Genomic DNA, 15914 nt, shown 5'->3' on the forward strand with positions numbered 1-15914 from the left:
TCAGTCGCAGTAGATTCGCATGTTTTGCAATAGCTCGCCATCTGGTGTTGGGCCGGAGTGTTACAAGTTGTTTTTCTTCGAAGAAGTCTTTCGAGTCACGGGACCGAGTGACTCCTCCTTTTGTCTCCATTGCGCATGGGCGTCGACTCCATCTTCGATTGTTTTTCCCCGCAGAGGGTGAGGTAGGAGTTGAATTGTAGTAATAGTGCTCATGCAATGGAGTGACTAAGTATGCACCTATTTAAGGTTGAGATGATACATATATAAATAGTTGAAGGTAACTTCCAAACTGCTACAGGCTCCCGGGGAGGCGGGTGGGCACATGCGAATCTACTGCGACTGATGCCACGAACAGATGTACACTGGGTAAGTGACATTTTCAGTTCGATGGCATCTGTCGCTGTAGATACGCATGTTTTGCATAGACTAGTAAGCAGTTATCTCCCCAAAAGCGGTGGATCAGCCTGTAGGAGTGGAAGTAGTCTGAAATAATGTTCTTAATACGGCTTGACCTACTGTGGCTTGTTGTGCGGATAACACGTCTACACAGTAGTGCTTGGTGAATGTGTGAGGCGTAGACCATGTGGCTGCCTTACATATTTCTTGCATTGGGATGTTTCCTAGAAAGGCCATGGTAGCACCTTTCTTTCTGGTTGAGTGTGCCCTTGGTGTAATGGGCAGCTGTCGTTTAGCTTTAAGGTAGCAGATTTGGATGCATTTAACTATCCATCTGGCTATACCTTGTTTTGATATTGGGTTTCCTGCATGAGGTTTTTGAAATGCAATAAATAGTTGTTTAGTCTTTCTGATGTTTTTTGTTCTGTCAATGTAATACATCAATGCTCTTTTGACATCTAATGTATGTAGTGCCCTTTCAGCTACGGTATCTGGCTGTGGAAAGAACACTGGAAGTTCCACTGTTTGATTTAGATGGAACGGTGAAATAACCTTTGGCAAAAATTTAGGATTGGTCCTTAGGACGACCTTATTCTTGTGTAGTTGTATAAAAGGTTCCTGTATTGTAAACGCCTGAATCTCGCTTACTCTTCTTAGGGAAGTAATGGCGATGAGAAATGCCACCTTCCAGGTTAGGAACTGTATTTCGCAGGAGTGCATGGGTTCAAAAGGTGGACCCATAAGTCTAGTTAGGACAACATTTAGGTTCCATGAAGGAACAGGTGGTGTTCTTGGTGGTATAATTCTCCTAAGGCCCTCCATGAATGCTTTAATGACTGGTATTTTATATAGGGAAGTTGAATAGGTAGTCTGCAGGTATGCAGATATTGCTGCAAGGTGTATTTTAATGGAAGAGAAAGCCAGGTTAGATTTTTGTAAGTGAAGCAAGTAACCCACTACATGTTCTGGAGTTGTGTGTAATGGTTGTATTTGATTAATATGGCAGTAGCAAACAAACCTCTTCCATTTACTTGCATAGCAGTGCCTGGTGGATGGCCTTCTGGCTTGTTTTATGACTTCCATACATTCTTGGGTAAGTTGTAAGTGCCCGAATTCTAGGATTTCAGGAGCCAGATTGCTAGATTCAGCGATGCTGGATCTGGGTGTCTGATCTTTTGGTTGTGCTGTGTCAACAGATCTGGCCTGTTGGGCAATTTGATGCAGGGTACTACTGATAGGTCTAGCAGCGTTGTGTACCAGGGTTGCCTTGCCCAAGTTGGTGCTATTAATATGAGTTTGAGTTTGTTTTGACTGAGTTTGTTTACCAGGTAAAGAAGGAGAGGAGGAAAAGCGTAAGCAAATATCCCTGACCAGTTCATCCATAGGGCATTGCCTTGGGACTGTTTGTGTGGGTATCTGGATGCGAAGTTTTGGCATTTTGCGTTCTCCTTTGTCGCAAACAAGTCTATCTGAGGTGTTCCCCAGAGTTTGAAATAAGTGTTCAGAATTTGGGGGTGAATTTCCCATTCGTGGACCTGTTGGTGATCTCGAGAGAGATTGTCTGCGAGTTGATTTTGGATCCCTGGTATAAATTGTGCTATTAGGCGAATTTGGTTGTGAATTGTCCAACGCCAAATCTTTTGTGCTAGCAGGCTTAACTGCGTGGAGTGCGTCCCCCCTTGCTTGTTTAGATAATACATTGTTGTCATGTTGTCTGTTTTGACGAGAATGTATTTGTGAACTATTATTGGTTGGAAAGCTTTTAGTGCTTGAAAAACTGCTAGAAGTTCTAGGTGATTTATATGCAGTTTTGTTTGATGTACGTTCCATTGTCCTTGTATGCTGTGTTGATCGAGGTGTGCTCCCCACCCTGTCATGGAAGCATCTGTTGTTATTACGTATTGTGGCACTGGGTCTTGGAAAGGCCGCCCTTTGTTTAAATGTATGTTGTTCCACCACAGAAGCGAGAGGTAAGTTTGGCGGTCTATTAACACCAGATCTAGAAGGTGACCCTGTGCTTGTGACCATTGTGATGCTAGGCACTGTTGTAAGGGCCTCATGTGCAGTCTTGCGTTTGGGACAATGGCTATGCATGAATTCATCATGCCTAGGAGTTGTAGTATCATCTTTGCTTGTATCCTTTTTGTTGGATACATGCGTTGTATGATGGTGTTGAAATTTTGAATTCTTTGTGGACTTGGAGTGGCTACTCCTTTTGATGTGTCTATTTTGGCTCCCAGGTATTGTTGTACCTTGCGCGGCAGAATTTTGGATTTTGTGAAATTGACGGTGAACCCTAGTTTGAAGAGGGTTTGTATGATATGATTTGTGTGATTTGAGCACTCTATTAACGAATGGGCCTTGATTAGCCAGTCGTCTAGATATGGGAACACATGTATTTGCTGCCTTCTTATGTGTGCAGCGACCACCGCTAGACATTTGGTAAAGACTCTTGGTGCGGTTGTTAATCCGAAAGGCAGTACCTTGAATTGGTAATGTATTCCCTTGAATACAAACCTTAGGTATTTCCTGTGCGATGGGTGTATTGGTATATGGAAATAAGCATCCTTGAGGTCTAAAGTTGCCATGTAGTCGTGTAGTTTTAGCAATGGCAATACTTCTTGTAGTGTGACCATGTGAAAGTGGTCTGATTTGATGAAAGTGTTCACTACTCTGAGGTCTAGGATTGGTCTCAGCGTTTTGTCCTTCTTTGGTATCAGAAAGTACAGTGAGTAAACTCCTGTGTTTATTTGTGTGTTTGGCACTAATTCGATTGCATTCTTTTGCAATAGTGCCTGCACTTCTATCTCCAGGAGATTGGAATGTTGTGTTGTCAAATTTTGTGCTTTTGGTGGTATGTTTGGAGGGAATTGTAGAAATTCTATGCAATAACCATGTTGGATAATTGCTAGAACCCAAGTGTCTGTAGTGATTTCCTCCCATGCTTTGTAATAATGACTTATTCTTCCCTCCACTGGTGTTGTGTGGAGGGGGTGAGTGACATGTGAGTCACTGTTTAGTAGTAGGGGTTTTGGGGCTCTGAAATCTTCCTCTATTCCTAGGGAATTGCCCTCCTCTATATTGTCCCCGAAAACCTCCTCTATACTGTCCCTGGTAACTGGACGGTGTTGCTTGTGAGGTGCTGGCTTGTGTGCTCTGACCCCGAAACCCCCCTCGAAAGGGTGTTTTACGGAATGTGCTGTAATTGCCTCTGCTCTGCGGGGAGTAGAGTGCGCCCATGGCTTTGGCAGTGTCCGTATCTTTTTTGAGTTTCTCAATCGCTGTGTCCACTTCTGGACCGAACAGTTCTTTTTCGTTAAAAGGCATATTGAGAACTGCTTGTTGAATCTCTGGTTTAAATCCAGACGTTCGGAGCCATGCATGCCTTCTGATAGTTACAGATGTATTAATTGTCCGTGCAGCTGTATCTGCAGCGTCCATGGAGGAGCGGATCTGGTTGTTGGAAATGGTCTGTCCCTCCTCAACCACTTGTTTTGCCCTATTTTGTAAGTCCTTGGGCAGATGTTCAATGAGATGTTGCATCTCGTCCCAGTGGGCTCTGTCATAGCGCGCAAGTAGTGCCTGGGAGTTCGCGATGCGCCACTGGTTTGCAGCTTGTGCTGCGACTCTCTTACCAGCTGCATCGAACTTGCAGCTTTCTTTATCTGGGGGTGGTGCATCTCCAGATGTGTGGGAGTTGGCCCTTTTCCTAGCTGCTCCTACAACGACAGAGTCTGGTGGCAGCTGTGTAGTGATGAAAACCGGGTCTGTAGGAGGCGCCTTATACTTTTTTTCCACCCTTGGTGTGATAGCCCTACTTTTGACCGGCTCCTTAAAGATTTCTTTTGCGTGCCGGAGCATACCAGGGAGCATAGGCAGGCTTTGGTATGAGCTGTGGGTGGAGGAGAGTGTGTTGAATAAAAAATCATCCTCGACCTGTTCTGAGTGGAGGCTTACGTTGTGAAATTGTGCTGCTCTAGCCACTACTTGAGAATACGCGGTGCTGTCCTCTGGTGGAGATGGCTTCGTAGGGTATGCCTCCGGACTGTTATCTGACACTGGGGCGTCGTATAGGTCCCATGCGTCTTGATCTTGGTCACCCTGGCTTATGGTGGTGTGAGCTGGGGAGTGTGATGGAGTTTGTGCTGGTGAGACGTTAATCACGGGCGGAGGAGAGGGTGGTGGGGTAACTCTTTTCACCACTTTTGGTTGTGGTGTCTGTTCAGTTTGGAACTCCAACCTTCTCTTTCTTCTAATGGGGGGAAGGGTGCTTATTTTTCCTGTCCCTTGCTGTATGAAAATACGCTTTTGCGTATGGTCCACATCAGTTGATTGTGGCTCTTCCTCAAACCTATGCTTTTGCATTTGGGAGGTCGCTTGCAGTTTGTTTCGGCACCGAAACCCTGTCTGCATGTTTTTTCGGCTCCGAGGTGACTTTTTTCTTTTTCGGGGCCGAAACCTCTCGGCGTCGATCTTCTTCGGTGCCGCTGTCTCGGCGTCGAGCCGTGTCCACACCGGCATCTCGGTGTCGAGGCTTGTCTCCAGCACTTTCTCGGTCCCGAGAAGGCTGCGTGCCGGTGTCTCGACCGTAGTCGGACGATCTCGGCACTGTTTGGGCCTTTTTCGGTGCCGACGGTCGGTCACCGAATTTATGGGTGGAGCCATGGCCTGATGGCAGTGGAGTCCCCTGGGCCTTGTAAATCTTCCTCTGTGTGGTTTTCGACGTCTTACTCACGGTTTGTGTATTGTCGAATCCTTCGGAGTCTGAGTCTTGGATCGAGAAGGTACCTTCCTCTTCTTGTTCCTCGAACTCTCGGTGGGCTGTCGGCGCGGACGCCATCTGAAGTCTTCTGGCTCGACGGTCTCGGAGTGTTTTTCGGGACCGGAACGCACAACAGGCCTCGCAGGTGTCTTCACTGTGCTCAGGGGACAGGCACAGGTTACAGACCAAGTGTTGGTCTGTATAAGGGTATTTATTGTGGCATTTGGGGCAGAAACGGAACGGGGTCCGTTCCATCGGCGTTCTTCAGCACGTGGTCGGGCCGACCAGGCCCCGACGGGGGATCGAAAAACTACCCCGAAGGGCACCGGAGCTCTTCGATCTTCGATGCGGTGTTGAATCTAACTACGCCGATCCCGAACGCAACAATACCGACGAAAATCTTCCGAAATTAGCTATCTTTCCGTTCCGAAACTCGGAGCGACAGGAACACGTCCGAACCCGATGGCGGAAAAAAAACAATCGAAGATGGAGTCGACGCCCATGCGCAATGGAGACAAAAGGAGGAGTCACTCGGTCCCGTGACTCGAAAGACTTCTTCGAAGAAAAACAACTTGTAACACTCCGGCCCAACACCAGATGGCGAGCTATTGCAAAACATGCGTATCTACAGCGACAGATGCCATCGAACATATATATATAGCATTTTTAGTAGACAAATTTTCATACTAAACTCATATATACATGTGTAAAACAGCAATGCAGACTATAATCATAAACAGGCTAAAATGCTTTATTTCTATGGAGTTTTTTTTTTTTTTAATAGTCCTTTTCAAAATTACAATAAGAGAAATAATATTTACCAAAGCCCCATAACTGGGCCTGGGGAAATAAGCAGTGGTAACCTCAGAGAAAAAGAAGAAAAAAAAAACTACATTGAAAAACAATGGAGCATTCTTAGCCAATAGGCTGCATGCAGGTTAACACAGGAGAACCATAAAAATTCTGTCACCGTGCCTTTGAGACCCTGAGCACCTCCAGTATCCCACCATGCGCCTCAGGGGTGAAGGAGAGGTGACAGTTGGTTCACAGTTAGGTCAGTACTTTTTTACGGTGACCAGCTGTGTAGCAGATTCGAAAGATAGTCTGTCCTGCACTTCTAGGAGACGTGCGTACGGGGAGGAGGGTGGGTTGTTTATGACTTTGATGAGGATACCCCTGAAAGAGAACTAGGATTTACAGGTAAGTAACTTATCCTTCTCTTCCAGGGGATCCTCATCAATAGTCAAACATTAAATAGATTAGCAAGCCCATCCCTTGACTCTGCAGACTGTCCAATAGAAGTGCAGGAATAGATATGTATCATGCAAACAAATTTCTCAGAGAAGCTTGCCCAACTTGGGCGTCTGCTCTTGCATCTGAGTCCAAACAGTAATGTCTAGTAAATGTATGTACAGACTTCCATGTAGCAGCCTTAAACATTTAAGAGGTTGGAACATTATTAAGGAGGGCATCAGTAGCCGTCTTTCCTCTTGTCGAATGCGCCTTAGGTCTAGCAAGTAGTTGTTTGTTAGCCAATTGATATGCATTAACAATACAAGAAACTATCCATCTAGATATGGTTCGTTTTGATGCTGCCTCTCCTGTTCTCAAATGACCATAATTTACAAACAAGTGGTTGGAATGTCTAATTAGCTTGGTTTTATCCAAGTAAAAGTTTAGCACTCTTTTCAAATCTAGGGAGTGTAAAGCTTTCTCCGCCGGAGTCTCCGGATTGGGGAAAAAAGTTGGTAGAGAAATAGTCTGATTGATGTGAAATTCTGACACCACCTTCGGTAGGAATGATGGGTGAGTTCGTAGAACCACTCTTTTCTCGTGGAAGACTCTGTACGGTTCTTTGTAGGACAAAGCCTGAATCTCACTGACCCTCCTTGCGGAAGTAATGGCTACCAAAAAATCCGTCTTCCACGTAAGGTGTTGCAAAGAGGCTTTGTGTATAGGTTCGAAAGGAGGGCCCATAAGTTTTGATAGCACTATGTTCAGCTCCCATGGAGGGGAGGGTTTCCGAATGGGTGGAAAAAACATTTTTCAAACCTTCTAAGAAATCCTTGACCACTGGTCTTGTAAAAAAGGATTCCTGAGAAGGTGACTTACGATAGGCTGTAATGGCAGATAAATGTACCTTAATAGATGATACCTGCAGACCCGATTTTGCCAAATGGAGTAGGTAAGACAGTATGACCTCCTCCTGAGCCGGTATAGGATTCTGACCTTGCTGACGACACCATATGTAGAACCTCTTCCACTTGAACACGTAAGAACGCCGCGTGGAAGGTCGTCTGGACTCCTTCAAGATGTTCATGCACTCCTGCGAGAGCCCTAGGTGCCAATACTGCAGGAATTCAGGAGCCATGCCGTCAAGCTCAGAGATGGTAGGTTGGGGTGAAGTATCCTGCCCCCCAGCCTGCAAAGGAGATCCGGTCTGCACGGCAGCCTCCTGTGAGGTTGTTCCGATAGGTTGAGGAGATCTGTGTACCAGAACTGACGAGGCCATTGCGGAGCTATTAGAATCATTCTGGTGCTGGATCTGTAAAGTTTGTTGATCACCGCAGGTATGAGGGGGATTGGTGGAAAACCGTAGAGAAATATCCCTGACAAGTCGATCAACAGGGCATTCCCTCGAGATCCCGGACGGTAGAACCTGGACGGGAAGTCTGGGCATTTCCTGTTTCCTCGTCTGCGAAGAGATCCAATTGAGGCCGACCCCATTGAGCGAAGATGTCTTCGACGACTTCGTCGTGCAGGACCCAATCGTGGGCGTCCTCGAGGTGTCTGCTCAGGAAGCACGCCTCCACATTTTATTGACCTGGTAGGTGAACTGCTGTAAGAGACATTCCTCTCGCTAGGAGCCAATGCCAGATTGTCTGAGACTCCCGAGATAGGGGCAGGGATCTCGTTCCCCCTTGTCTGTTCAAATAATACATTGTGGTCGTATTGTCCGTTTGTACTAGGAGAGATTTCCCTTAAATCGATGGAGCAAAAGACTTGAGAGCTAGATGCACTGCTCTGAGCTGAGGTTGATGTGGTACTCTCTTTCGTTGTCAGACCACAGGCCCTGAGCTTGAAGGGAACCTAGATGAGCTCCCCATCCCTGAAGAGACGCATCCGTTACCAGAGTGTCGGATGGGATTACCTGGTGAAACAGAGCTCCTACTGACAGGTAAGGTCTGTGCATCCACCATTGCAACGACTGTTGTGCTCCTATCGGAAGTCGCACTCTGTCCTCCCAGCGGCCTGTGCTCTGGTTCCAGTTGTTTTCCAGCGCCTCTTGGAGAGGCCTCATATGTAGCCTGGCATTCGGGACAATTAAAATGCACGAGGCCATGGAGCCCAGTAGAGATGTCACCTGACGGGCCGTAGGTGCGTCGGACTTCAGCAGGTCTTGACACTTTCTCTTTATTGATAATAGTCGTTCCTCCGAAGGATACACTCTTTCGAGCTCTGTATCCAGAATTGCTCCCAGGTAGTGGAGATTTTGCGTTGGAATCAAGGTGGACTTTTGGTGGTTGACTTGTAGACCAAGAGACCTGAAAACACTGAGCACAATGTCCCGATGGCTTCTTGCCTGCTCCGGAGAGGAGGCTTTCAGTAGCCAGTCATCTAGGTATGGGTAAATGAAGATTTTTTGCTTCCTTAGATGCGCCGCTACGCATTTTGAGAAAATGCGAGGGGCAGATTTCAGGCCGAATGGAAGCACCTTGACCTGATAGTGCTGGGAGGCTATCCGGAAGCGTAGGAATTTCCGATGTTTGGGAATGATCGGGATATGGAAGTACGCGTCTTGCAGGTCTATGGAGCACATCCAGTCTCCTCGATGTAGCGGAGGGAAAATCTGGTGAAGAGCCAGCATCCTGAACTTTTGCTTTTTTATGTACTTGTTCAGTAGTCGTAAGTCCAGAATCGGTCTGAAAACTCCCTCTCGACCTTTTTTCGCTACCAGAAAATAACGGGAGTATACCCCCTTCCCTCTGTGCGCGGCTGGAACTTTTTCTATTGCTTTTTTCCGTAAAAGGGCGTGAGCCTCTTTGCGCAAAAGGCTCATGTGAGACGGATTGCATTTGGTTGGTGGCAAGTGAGGAGGAGGTTGTCGGAAAAGAAGAGAGTACCCATTCTCGACAATGTTGAGCACCCATTTGTCTTTTGTTATACCACGCCACTCGTGAATTAACTCTGTGATACTTCCCCCCACCGGAGTGGTGCACGGTGTTAAGGGAAGCGAGTCCTCATTGTTTTGCTGGAGTTTTGGGTGTGCACTGCTGTGGTCTACTTGACCCTTGGTCCCTCGTGGCCTTACGAGATTGAAAAAGTGGGCGTCCTTACCTCTGCTGTGGCCTCTGGGACCAATGAGGGGTTTGAACCCTCTGCTGAAAAGGGCGCCTGTCGTAAGGCCTATACCTTCGCCTGAAGTCCTTTTTTCTCTCCAGGCCTACTGCTCTCATGGTGTCCACTTCCGTCTTCATGAGCGCCATCTCCTCGTCTGTATGGGTACCAAACAGCGAGTTCCCGTTGAACGGAAGATTTAGGATACGCTGTTGCGCTTCCTGCTTCAATCCTGTCAGTCTCAACCAGGAAGACCTTCTTGCACAAACCCCATGTGCAGATAAGTCTGCCCCATCTGCTGCTGCGCTGATCACCTGATTGGAGACCAGACATCCCTCTTGAAGGATCTCCTGGAAATCCTGTCTGTCCTCCCTAGGCAATTTGTCTGCGAACCTGTTCAGAGAGTCCCAGAGTGAACGGTCATATCTGCCTAGGAGTGCAGAAGCGCTGGAGACCTTCATCATGGAAGCCGCCGTGCCACACATTTTCCTCCCCAGAGAGTCTAGATGTCTGCTCTCCTTGTCAGGTGGAACCGTGGAGGATGATGCTACCGAGTGCGTTTTTCGGGCTGCGGCCAATATGACCGAGTCCGGCGGCGGATCCGTCCTGAGAAACAAAGGATCTTGTTCAGGTGCTTTATATTTCTTCAAGATCCTAGCAGGAGCTGATCTGAGGGTGGCTGGTGCTAAAAAGGTGTCCATGGTTGGTTGTAACAGACCAGGCACTAGCGGCAGCAGCTTTTTTGAAACCGCCCTATGTTGCAGGGTTTCAAAGATGACGGATGAGGAGGTTGAAGGTTCTGGAACCTCTATGTTTCGTTTTTGTGCTCCCCTGAGAAGCACCTCGTTAAAGGTTGTGATGTCGTCCACCGGGGAAACTCGAGCTGGTGGCGAATCCGTTAAGGTGGGGGAGTATTGTCTGACAGAGGACCCCGACGATGACCAAGAGGGAGACCTTCTATGATGGCGTGACCGTGACCTAGATCGTCTCTGGGAGCGTGACCTGCTCCGAGATGCTGTAGCAGAGCACCCAGGCCTCGTGGTCGACTGGTGAGAAGCAGAACGAGCCCGTCCTGCCCGCGCTGTTGGTGATGGTGTTCTCGGGAGAGAGGCAGAAGGAGAGTACATCCTCGAATACTGCGAGTCTGGGGAGGCAGTCGGTCTATTAAGGCTCTCAAACCACCTCAGTGACAAGTTGATGGGCGAGACATGCCCAGACGATGCAGCTCTCGACCGAGATGAACCATTTCTTATGGAGACCACCGGAGAAGTTGGAGTGGTCTTATCCGCCGGCGGAAGCCGATGCTCTGCTCCCTGTAAGACAGGTAAAACCTGTGTCGATGTCGACAGCTGTAATGACGTCGAAGGGAGTGCCGCAGGTTGCCTTGGCCTCGACGTCGATGCCTTGACCGCGACCTGCTCGCCGTCGTGTGCCTCGCCGTCGAGTGGTGGACCGCCGACGGCAGAAGACCTCGTTCTCGCCGCTGAGGCGATTTCGACGTCGCCTTTCTTGACGTCGAGGGGTGCGAGGCCTTCGGCAGTGAATGAGCACCCCGGGCTCGACGTTGACCGGTGGGTTGCCGTCGACGGAGATCTGCCCCTGCAGTGGCAATGTTCTCTCGACGCCGTATCCTTCGGCGTCGGTCGGGTCGCTGTCGATCTATGACAGTGTGATGGTGGCAGCGATGACGCCGACGGGGAACAAACAGGTATCTTCCTACCTGCTGACGTCGAACTAGCCTGTCTCTCCTGAGAATGGCTTGTTGGCTGCCTGGGAAGCGAAGAGGATGATGTTTTCTGCCTCTCATGAAGACCATGACGCCTGATCTTCTCCCTGTCCTTGAGAGTTCTTTTTGACATGTTCTAGCAGTGTTTGCAAGTGTCAGGGCAGTGACTCTGAGGCAGGCACACAATGCAGAGAGTGTGTGGATCTGACTGGGCCTTCTTCCCACAGGAAGGGCACTTCACAAAAAGGGAAGGCATTTTGCAGTCAGGAACAAACTTCCAGACTCAGACAAAGATGTTAGATGTAGAGTAAAGGTGGAAAAAACGCTGTTCTGAAGTGTTTTTCTGAGAAAAACTAAGAGCTCAATGCTCCAGGATCCTCTCAGAAGAAGCCGGAAAAAAGAACTGACCTAACTGTGAACCAACTGTCACCTCTCCTTCACGCCTGAGGCATGGTGGGATAATGGAGGTGCTCAGGGTCTTAAAGGCACAGTGCCAGAATTTTTATGGTTCTCCTGTGTTAACCTGCATGCAGCCTATTGGCTAAGAATGCTCCATTGTTTTTCAATGTAGTTTTTTTTCTTTCTACTTTTTCTCTGAGGTTACTACTGCTTATTTCCCTAGGCCCAGTTATGGGGCTTTGGTAAATATTATTTCTCTTATTGTAATTTTGAAAAGGACTATTAAAAAAAAAAAAACTCCATAGAAATAAAGCATTTTAGCCTGTTTATGATTACAGTCTGCATTGCTGTTTTACACATGTATATATGAGTTTAGTATGAAAATTTGTCTACTAAAAATGCTATATATATATTTTTCGTGCATATTTCATATTTTATAGGTGTGTATTTTATATATGCTCCGGGGTCCCCGCACAAGGGCGGGAATATCAATGTTTATGACTATTGATGAGGATCCCCTGGAAGAGAAGTATGTTTTCATATTGAGTGAGCTGGATGAAAAATCCTCTTATTAGTTTATTAAAAACAAAAAAAAGGAAATTGAGGCAGGTTGCTATCTCTCACCAAAGAGATATTGTGGCTCCAAGGCTGACAAGTGCAGTGCTGCGCCATTTAGATAGGTCATTGTGACAGATGGTCACAATAAAGAATGTAGGATTGATTATGAATTTAAGGACGATAACCTGTATAAGAACTATGAATATAAGTATATAATAGTTCCTTGTCAAGTTTGTTTTACAACAGGAAATCAAGTACATTTCTTAATAGACAATGACAAACCATAATGATAGGAAGAGGACACCAAAGATTGCATATGAATCAAAGATGATATCAGGAACAATTGTACTACTAGCGTATAAATTCACAAATCCAGCGTTTAAGTAGAAGTGCTTAGTAAAGGTAAAAGTATGGTTTCACGTTTCATTTTCAGCTAGCCAGTTTGTAAGTTACATTTCACTGATAGAAAACTCCTTGTGAAAACAGCACAAGCTGCTTTACTACTCTTGTTGTATGCTCGCGGTTTACCAAAAAGTGGGGTATCTACTGGGCCTCCACTGCAAATAGTGGTGCATGATACTAATAGCAAAGCCACAGATTGTGAAGTCTGAGTGCATGTTTAACCACAATAACTGACAAAAAGACATTTTATTTGTATCAAACATTGTTGGTTTTTCTCAAGTAATATCTGAGCACTCCTGACTTTGAAACTGAAAAGTAAGAGAACAAATGGAAAGAAATGTGTTAATTAATATGCAGTCCAATATACCTTTGGATGGAAAGACGGCTGTGTGTGTAGGAAACTGGCACTTGTTGCAGTTACCACCCCAATTTTTGCCTAATATTGATGCTGACTTGACAGTGTGTGCTGGGATCCTGCTAACCAGATCCCAGCACCACTGTTCTTTCCCTAAAAATGTACCATTGTTTCCACAATTGGTACACCTCTGGCACACAGATAAGTCCCTTGTAAAAGGTACCAGTGGTACCAAGGGCCCTGTGACCAGGTAGGGTCCCTAAGAGCTGCAGCATGTGTTGTGCCACCTTAAGGGACCCCTCACCTAACACATGCACACTGCCATAGCAGATTGTGTGTATTGGTGGGGAGAAAAAGGAAGCTGACATGGCATCCCCCTCGAGGTGCCATGACCAAACACTGCCTGTGGCATAGGTAAGTCACCCCTGGGGCAGGCCTTACAGCCCAAGGAAGGGTACACTATACCACAGGTGAGGACATAGCTTCATGATCAATATGCCCCTACAGCATCTACGTCCGTTCTCAGACATTGTAAGCACAGTGTGGCCATATTAAGTATAAGGTCTGGGAGTTTGTCAAAACAAACTCCACAGTTTCATAATGGCTATGCTGAATACTGGGAAGTTTGGTGTCAAACTTCTCAGAACGATAAACCCCCACTGATGCCAGTGTGGGATTTATTAAAAAACGCACACAGGGGGGCATCTTAGCTTGGCGGGAAACTTAAGGCGAACAAGGAGGAGTGACCACTTCAGCTGGGACCACCCCTAAGATGTCCAGAGCTGAAGTGACCCCCTCTCTGCAGAATCCTCCATCTTGGTTTGGAGGACAGGGACCAATAGGAATAGGAATTTGTCCCCCTCCCCAAAGGGAGAGGGCACAAGGACGGTGTAGCCACCCTCAGGGACAGTAGCCATTGGGTATTGCCCTCTAACCCTAAAAACACCCCTGTATCTTGTATTGAAAGGACTCCCTGAACCCAGAGAGTCAGATCCCTGACGACCTCACAAGAAGGACTGCTTAGCGGAAACCCAAGCAGAGAAGGAAAGGAGACAACAACTGACTTGGCCCCAGCCCTACCGGCCTGTCTCCAGAGGACTGCCTGCATCAGAGAGGATCAGGAACTCCCATGGACAGCAGCCTTGTCCTAAGAAGAAGAAGCCTCTTCTAAAGGACTCCCACCTCACTCCAAAAGCGTGAGTCCTGACCACTGTGCACCAGACGCCCCCGTCCAGGTGGTCCACCCAGTCAGAGAGGATCCCTAGGCATTCCAGGCAAGTGCTCACCCTGGGTTGACCCCTCGATCCCTACACAATGACGTCTGCAGAGGGACTCCCAAGGACCCCCCTGACCGCAAAAGCCCTGGATGAAGATATCCAATGCCAAAGGATCCACTGCCCCCGCCAGGCCTTGGAGAAACTGACTCCCGATGCAGCAACGATCAACAGGCAGACCTCTTCCCTGTCCGACCAGTGGTGTGCCTGGGACAGCCCCCTGGACCTCGCCTGGAGCCTCTGAGTGACCCCACCCCCAGGTTACCCTCATAGACCAGCATTGGAAGCCCGACATCCTGTTTGCACCCTGCCGCGCCTGTTCTGCTGAGGGTGTGTGTTTGGTGCCTACTTGTGGCCCCTCCAGTGCTCTTCTAAACTCCCCTGATCTGCCTTTCCAAGCTGCGGGTACTTACCTGCTGGTGTATTGAATTCTGTGAATCCCCTGTCTCCATAGGAGCCCTCGTTAAATTGCTAAACTTTGACCTCTGCACCCGACCAGCCCCGTGTTGCTGGTGGTGGGTGTTTGGGGTTAACTTGAACCTCCCACAGTGGACTACCTTTACCCCGGAGACTGGAACTGTAAGTCGTGTACTTACCCCTTAAACTGTGCGTTATTGTCTTCCCCCAGGAACTATTCAGAAAATGCAGTGTCCACTTTTAAAATAGATATTCTCTGTTTTCTTAAAAACTGTTTGACTAAAGTGAAACAAAGTTACATTGATGTCTACGTTAAGTACTTACCTGCAACAGTATTTACTTCTGAACTGAATCTTGCGGTTCTAGAAATAAAGTAACAAAAATATACATTTCTTTATAAAATCCTATTGATCTGGAGTTAAGGCACGGAGTCTGTGTTTCTTTTATTGCTTGTGTGTGTACAACAAATGCTTAACACTGCCCTCTGATAAGCTTAACTGCTCGACCACACTACCACAAATCAAGCATTAGTATTATCTAGTTCAGCCTCTGTCAAGCCCCTGGGGAATCCCTGGACTCTGTACACACTACATCTCATTTGATATAGTATATACAGAGCCAGCTTCATACAGCATGTTTGTGAAAAAATGACTGCAAGGAAACACAAAGAGAGTGTAGAGCCAATTACCTCAATCATCCTTCTAATAGTGTAAATGTCACTTCAAATTCTACTTTGTAAGATAAGTTCTAGGGAGTAAATTTACACATTGGCACACATGCCAGGGCCACCATGAATATAATTGGTTACGAGAAGGCTCTGGTGGGGCAAAAAAAAAAACAAAAAAAACAGTCAATTGAATAGTGAACAAAGATGTTTAATTAAGACTTTTCCTGTTTGTCGTAATGGTGGTCAAGTGGACCTCAACAGAAGAGATACCAAAGTTGAATTCTGGTATACAAAGATATAGTACCGTTTCTCCTAGTAGGGCCTCAAGGTCACCCACTTCTCTAAGGATCAGATACACTATGTTTTTAGTTAGAAATAATAGTTAAACACTGTTGTTTTAATTCATAATGATTATACAACTTGGAAGGAAATGTATTACATGTACTTCTCTCTTGTGTGGTATCTCAAAGAATGCACTGATTCAGATAACATTGTTGATGAGGCCAGTTGTGGAAAATTAAGGTCATTCTGGTCTTGGACTGTTAGCTTGACCATAATCATAAAAATTTGAGGAGTGAGGTGAAATGCACTGAGAAAGTAACTGACCAGCTAAGAATTTC

The 15914-nt window shown here is 46.8% G+C and overlaps 1 protein-coding gene across 17 annotated transcripts in view; it reads right to left on the minus strand.

The window, feature by feature from the left end:
- The window catches only part of UBR4 (ubiquitin protein ligase E3 component n-recognin 4), a 1862787-nt gene that overhangs the window by 88162 nt on the left and 1758711 nt on the right, over positions 1–15914 (minus strand). The window lies entirely within an intron of this gene.

This window comes from Pleurodeles waltl, chromosome 6 (assembly GCF_031143425.1).
Source record: "Pleurodeles waltl isolate 20211129_DDA chromosome 6, aPleWal1.hap1.20221129, whole genome shotgun sequence".
Taxonomy (NCBI): domain Eukaryota; kingdom Metazoa; phylum Chordata; class Amphibia; order Caudata; family Salamandridae; genus Pleurodeles; species Pleurodeles waltl.